This window comes from Orycteropus afer, unplaced genomic scaffold (assembly GCF_000298275.1).
Source record: "Orycteropus afer afer isolate SDZICR_OR568_19922 unplaced genomic scaffold, OryAfe1.0 scaffold00106, whole genome shotgun sequence".
In the NCBI taxonomy this organism is placed as follows: Eukaryota; Metazoa; Chordata; class Mammalia; order Tubulidentata; family Orycteropodidae; genus Orycteropus; species Orycteropus afer.
Genome location: NW_006921693.1, coordinates 321,955 through 328,633, shown reverse-complemented (window position 1 = coordinate 328,633; position 6,679 = coordinate 321,955).

Below are 6,679 nucleotides of genomic sequence, written 5' to 3'. Positions count from 1 at the left end.
GTTTTTTGCCAATTCTTTCAGTGCAGCTTCAACTTCTTCCCTCAATACCACTGGTTCTTGATCATATGCTACCTCCTAAAATAGTTGGGCATCAATCAATTCTTTTTGATACTGTGACTCTATGTATTCCTACCATCTTCTTTTGATACTTCTTGCATCACTCAATATTTTGCCCTTGGTGGTAAGTATCACAACTTGAGGCTTGAATTTTTTATTCAGCTCTTTCAGCTTGGGAAATGCCGAACATCTTCTTACCTTTTGGTTTTCCAACTCCAGGTCTTTGCACATTTCATTATAATACTCTGTCTTCTCGAGTCACCCTTTGAAATCTTCTGTTCAGTTCTTTTATTTCAGCATTTCTTCCATTTGCTTTAGCAACTCTCCATTGAAGGGCAAGTTCCAGAGTCTCTTCTGACATCCATTTTGGTCTTTTTTTCCTTTTCTATCTTTTTAATGACTGTTTGCTTTCCTCATGCTCTTGATGCCATCCCACAATTTGTCTGGTCTCTGGTCGATGGTGTTCAATGTATCTAATCTATTATTCAGATGATCTCTAAATTCAGATGAGATATAATCAAGGTCATATTTTGGCTCTTAGGGATTTGTTTTAATTTTCTTCAGCTTCAACTTGAACCTACATATGAGCAACTCATGGTCTGTTCCACAGTCAGCACCTAACCTTGTTTTGACTGACTGAGCTTCTCCATTGCCTCTTTCCACAGATGCAGTCAATCTGATTTCTGTGTGTTCCACCTGGTGAAGTCCACATGTATAGCTGTCATTTATGTTGCTGGAGAAAAAGGTCTTTGCAATGAATAAGTTGTTCATATTGTAAAATTCTGTCATAAATGAGTAAGGTAAGTAAAAAATAAATTTTGGTAGTGACTGGGGTCTTAAAAGCTTGTGAGCAACCATCTAAGATGCAACAATTGGTCTCTCCTCATCAGAAGCAAAGAAGAATGAAGAAAATAAAAAATGTATGGAAAGGGACAGGTAGACCATGTGAAACTCAGCCCACATGACCCTAAGGCCAGAAGAACTAGATGGTGCCTGGCTAGCACTGCCAACCACTCAGAAAGGGATTAAAATTGGAGATCCTGTAAAGATTGGGAGAAAAGCATGGAACAAAACTGAAAACCATTTTTAAAAAAAAAGCTTTCTTGTCTGATAGAAACTGGTAAAACCCCCAAAGACCATGGCCTCTAGTTACCCCGCACTTAAAATCACTTCTGTGGCTTACAGACAGACAATGAGCATGCCTATAAGGTGAAGATTTACACCAGGTAGGTACACTCCTTAGAACAATCAACCCTGAGAGATCAGGTCAGTATTTGCACAGGGAGATAGCTCAGAGGGCAGGAATGCATAGGAAAGAATGACACAGGGAAAAGGTAACCACAGGGAGGAAATGGGAGGAGAGCTGTTACATTATGGGGATTGCGATCAATGTCATGAAATAAAATGTGTTTTAACTATTGGATGTAAAATGAATTTGCTCTGTAAACTTTCACCCAAATTACAACTTAAAAAATAATTAAATTTTGTTGTTTTAAACCACTGCAATTTGGAGATTATTCACATTAGTCATCCTACCCTTACTGAATACAACTCCTAGCATAAGAGCCTTGGCTGAAGGGGTGAATGGAGAAAGAGAGAAATCTGCACAAAGAAACTCAGAGACATCCAAGGTAATCTAATGGAAAAGGTTCTACAATTTGAACAGAGGAAATTTAAGCAGCAGGGTCCCTGGGGAAATTTCAGGTTAAAGACCACAGAAGAACAAATAAAAGAATCAGTTCAGTATGGATTTAGTTTCTGTTTTGTTTTGTTTTGACGAAAAGAATACCCTTTTATTGAGCTTATACAGTGAGCCTGGCTCATTCAATTCTTGCAAGAACCCCATGAAGCAAGGGTCTTCTTACAGCTACAGCTCTTCCTACCAAGAGACAACCTTTACACACTAGAGATTTAACAGGAGCAGACATATGGCCATGTAACTCTAACAGGAGGAATGCTGTGAAAGAAGTCAGAAAGGGACAAGAAGAAACAGAGTAACAGTGAAGAAGTATATTAATCCCATCAGGGTGGGTGATAAGGAATCTAGGACATCACCAAGACTGGATACGATCAGGAACTTTACTCACAAATAGAACTTTCACAAATAGTGGAAAGAAGGTTTCAAATGAATTTGGGGAGGAAGTGATATAAGGGGCAATAGCATTGGTAGTCAGAAAATGCAGGGAATATTCCAAGTTTAAAGAAAATGTGGTCATTGATAGTGCAAAAAGGACATGGAGGTGGCATCTTCTGACCTCCTCTAACCTCTCAAGAGGAAGACAGGATCACCATCAGCAGCCCAAGGCTTATTCCTTTGAGACCAGACATTCCACCACCCTCCAGCCTTTTTACCAACTTTGACATCAACCATCCCTCCCACGGTACTTACTACTTTTCTGCTGGGTTCGATAATTCGTTGCAATGGCCACACAGAACTCACAGACAATACTCACGATTATGGGGTTTATTAGAGAAGTAACAGGCTACAACTCAGGTTCAGGAAGGTATGTAGGATACAGTTCTGTGATCAGTACAGTCTCTCCTCTGCTGTGCCTTCTCTCATGCCTCTCTGGCCCTGGGCCCCTCAGTCTGGCCTCTATCTCTGTGAGCCAAGTAAGCCTGCCACTCTGTCTCGTGCCTCTTGGTTCCACCACCACCGTCTCTCTTTCAGGGCATCTCTCTGCCAGGGCGTCTCTCAGCCAAGGAGGTCCAGCACAAGGATCTTGGGTCCAAGGACGTGCTCCACTTCATCTCTAACTCTTCTCTCTTGATGGCAGTGAGATTCCCCCTCTGCCTCTAAGAGGGCTCATTTTAAGCCTGGCAGAGTGACAAAACTAACCAATCCTGACATCAGAGTTCTACACACCTTATTTGCATGGTCCCACCCAGTAATCTGGTGGGGTTACAAAGACGATGGCTAGAAAAGCCATACCAAGTAATTCACTGCACCACAGTTAGCTATAATTATAAAGCTTTTATAAGCCATAAGGACATGTTAGAGAAGTTCAATTGGCAATGGAAACACCCATTAGATGTATTAACAGTTACAATGCTAGAAAAGGTTTCATGGTAGAGAGACAGAGAAGTGCAACGTGGTTAGACTTTATCATGATTACATGGAGGAATTTTGAGGGAGCAGTGACCTTATAAGGTCAAGGACATTAGGCAGTCAGTAAAGTACAAGAGTTAGCCAGCATAATGTAGAGTCAGACTACGTGGGTTTGAATACCATTGCTGTAAGCTTCTAAGATTCCCTCCATCCAGTGATCCTTACCATCTGACAGTCATGCCTTTGTGGAATTTCTTCCTGTTGAATGTGGAATAGATTTCACTTCCAGCAAATAGAATGCAGTAAAGGTGGTGGAATGTCACTTCTGAGATTAGGTTGCAGAAGACTGTGGCTTCCATCTGAGCACACCCTGCCCACCCATCTCATTCTCTCTTCCTTCTCTCTCTGACTGCTCAGCCTGAGGGAAGCCAAGGCAGGCTTGGGCAGGGATCCATGTGGCTAAGAACCACACGAATGAGCTTGGAACCAAATACACCAAACTCCACAGCTGAGTCTTCAGATAAAACTGAAGCCCTGGCCAACAGCTTGAATGCAATCTCGTAAGAGACCTTGAAGAGGCTCCACCTAAACAATGCCCAGCTTCCTGACCCATAGAATCTGTGAGATAAATAATACTTGTTACTTGAAGATGCTAAGTTTGGGGATAATTCATTATACAGTAATAGATAAGTAATACATCTGCTATTCCATGTTAGCCAGGTGGCCTCGGTGAAATTATTTCATCTCTGTGGGCTTTATATTCCCCATCTATAAATTGGCCTGATTTCATAAGGTTTTGTGAACTGTGCATAATATATTTAAACTGCTTAGAACATAGTGAGAACACAGTAAGTCCTCAGTAAATATTGGCTATTGTTTTTTATTACAATTATTATGGAAGACATTAGCATGTGGTAGATAAGGTCACAATTGAAATGAGCACTTACTCAGGAGTTAAAGAGTTGAAAATGTAAGGGAAAGCCTTAATGCTTTAAGCAATAAAGGAAATTGGCTGGCTGATAGAACCAAGGTCTAGAAAAGAGGGTTTGAGGGTAGTAATTAAGGTCTCTAAATTTTCTTCTCTGCAAGTTTCCAGGATCTGTCTTTTCTCATCTGTCAGCTTATTCATTAGGCTAGCTTCCAAAATGATAGCCAAACCTCGGCAATCTCAGGTCTCATGAACTCAGCACTAATCCAGAAGAATACAGAGCTTCTCTTCACCCAATGAGTGAATGCAGGTTTCAAACTGAGTAAACCAACTTCAGTTATATAATCATGCATGAAGGTATCAATGTGAACAAGGGAAGGACCATCACTGCCTGGGTCACGTGTCCTTTCTACAACAAATCACTACATGAAGGTGTCATTAACCCATGTTGTGTTATGTGCCATCAAGTTGGACCCAGCTCATAGAGGCGACTCCTTGGGTTGCGGAGGCAGTATCCCTACAGAAGTAGATTGCCCAACTTTCCTTCCAAGGAGTGGCTGGTGGGTTTGAACTGCTAGCCTTCTGGCTAGTAGTTAAGTGCCTTAGGCATTATGCTACTAGAGCTCCTACTAACCCATGAGGATGGGTTAATCAAAATATGCCATTAACCCCTGAGGATGATTGCTGGAAATGTGAATGTAGTCAATCTTATTATACCACATGTTGTTGTTAGGTGCCATTGAGTCATCTGACTCATAGTGACCCTACGCACAACAGAACGAAACACTGCCTGGTCCTGCACCATCCTTAAAAACCTTGCTATGCTTGAGCCCATCATTACAGCCACCGTCAATCCATCTCATTGAAGGTCTTCCCCTTCTTCATTGACCCTCTATTTTTCCAAGCATAATGTCATATACCACATGGTTGTTGCTAATGAGGAAAGATAGAACCGGGTACTAGGAATGCAATGATAATGTTCACTAAAGGAGAGTATTGTTCTAGTCCATGTAAGAGCCCAAAGCACTTGAATAAGGACAGTCAGTAGCAATAGGGGCCAAAGAATCAATATTAGTTAAGCGTGAAAGTCAGGAAGGATATAGAAGAGCAGCAGAATTTAATAACTGAGCAGAAGGGGTAGATGAGGGAGAAAGGGAAGTTGAAGAGTTTCAAGTCCAGGCAAATAACAATGAATGACATTTACAGAGAACTAAAGGCCTCAAGGGAGCTCTGGTGGCATTGTGCCTAAGGCATTTGATGGCTAACCAGAAGGCTGGTGCTTCAAGCCCACCAGCAACTCCCCGGAAGGAAAGTTGGGCAATCTACTTCTGCAGTGATACCACCTCAGAAACCCAAGGAGGGATCGCTGTGACTTGGATCCAACTCAATGGCAGTGAATTTAAAGGCCTCAAAAAGACACTCAGATTAATAATACATTAAATATCTATTAAGTGCCTGCTGACTGCCAGACACCATGTCATCACTCCCCATTCTCCAGCTTTACTGCTTTCTATAAGTTACCAAGTTCTTTACAGTCTCAAGATTTTGTTCCTCTTGCTCCTTCTGTCTTACATTTTCCCACCACAGTTCTCTGAATTGCTGATTCTTTCCCTGATCACTCCAACTAAAATGAAGCACCCCCAAAATCACCTACAACAATATCCTATTTATCAGAAAAAAATTACCATAAAATACATTTTGCTTTTCTTGATCATTATCTGTCTCCCAGGAAAGGAGACAGATCCAGGGACCCAGGTAAGGCCGAGGACCCAGGCCACAGCCCTCCCAACTGGCGGGAAAGCAGAGAAAAAGCCAGGGGTAGGGGGGACCAGGACAGAGTGAGGAAGCAGAGGCAGGGATCCAGGTAAGACCAGGATCCCAGGCCACACCCCTCCCCCAAGTGGCAAGAAAGAGGCAGGGAACTATGTAAGGGGAGGGTGGGGAGCGTGAAGAGGTTTAGAATAGCTAAGGGAGACAAATTTGTCTGTCAGTTTGTTGTACTGTGGTAGCATGTTGCTGTGAGGCTTAAGGCCATGCCACTGTTGTCTCAAACCCAGTAGGGTTGCACATGGTGCACAGGTTTCAACAGCTCACAGACTGAGACAGATTAGGAAGAAGGAGGAGGCCATTCACTTCTCAAAGAATTGGCCAGGGAAAACCTTATGAATAACAGAGAAATACTATCTGATACACTACTGTGCAACTTTATGAATAGCCTAGAAACATTGGCTGACACAGTGCAGGAGGATAAGCCACTTAGGTTGGAAGTCTCTCAAAAAAGGACAAAGAAAGAGCTGCATCATCAGAGTAGAACCAGCCTTACTGATATGGATAAGGTAAAGTTTTCAAGACCTCCATTTGCTGACATGGCACTACTCATGTTGAAGAGAAACAGCTGCAAACATCCACTAATAACCAGAACATGGAATGTACGAAGCATGAATCTAAGAAAATTGGAAGTTGTCAAAATGAAATGGAATGCATAAAGATTGATATCCTAGGCATTAGTGAGCTGAAATGGACTGGTTTTGGTCATTCTGAATCAGACCACCATGTGGTCTACTATGCCAGGAATGATAGTTTGAAGAGGAATGGCATGGCGTTCATCATCGCAAAGGATGTTTCAAGATCTGTCCTGAAGTACA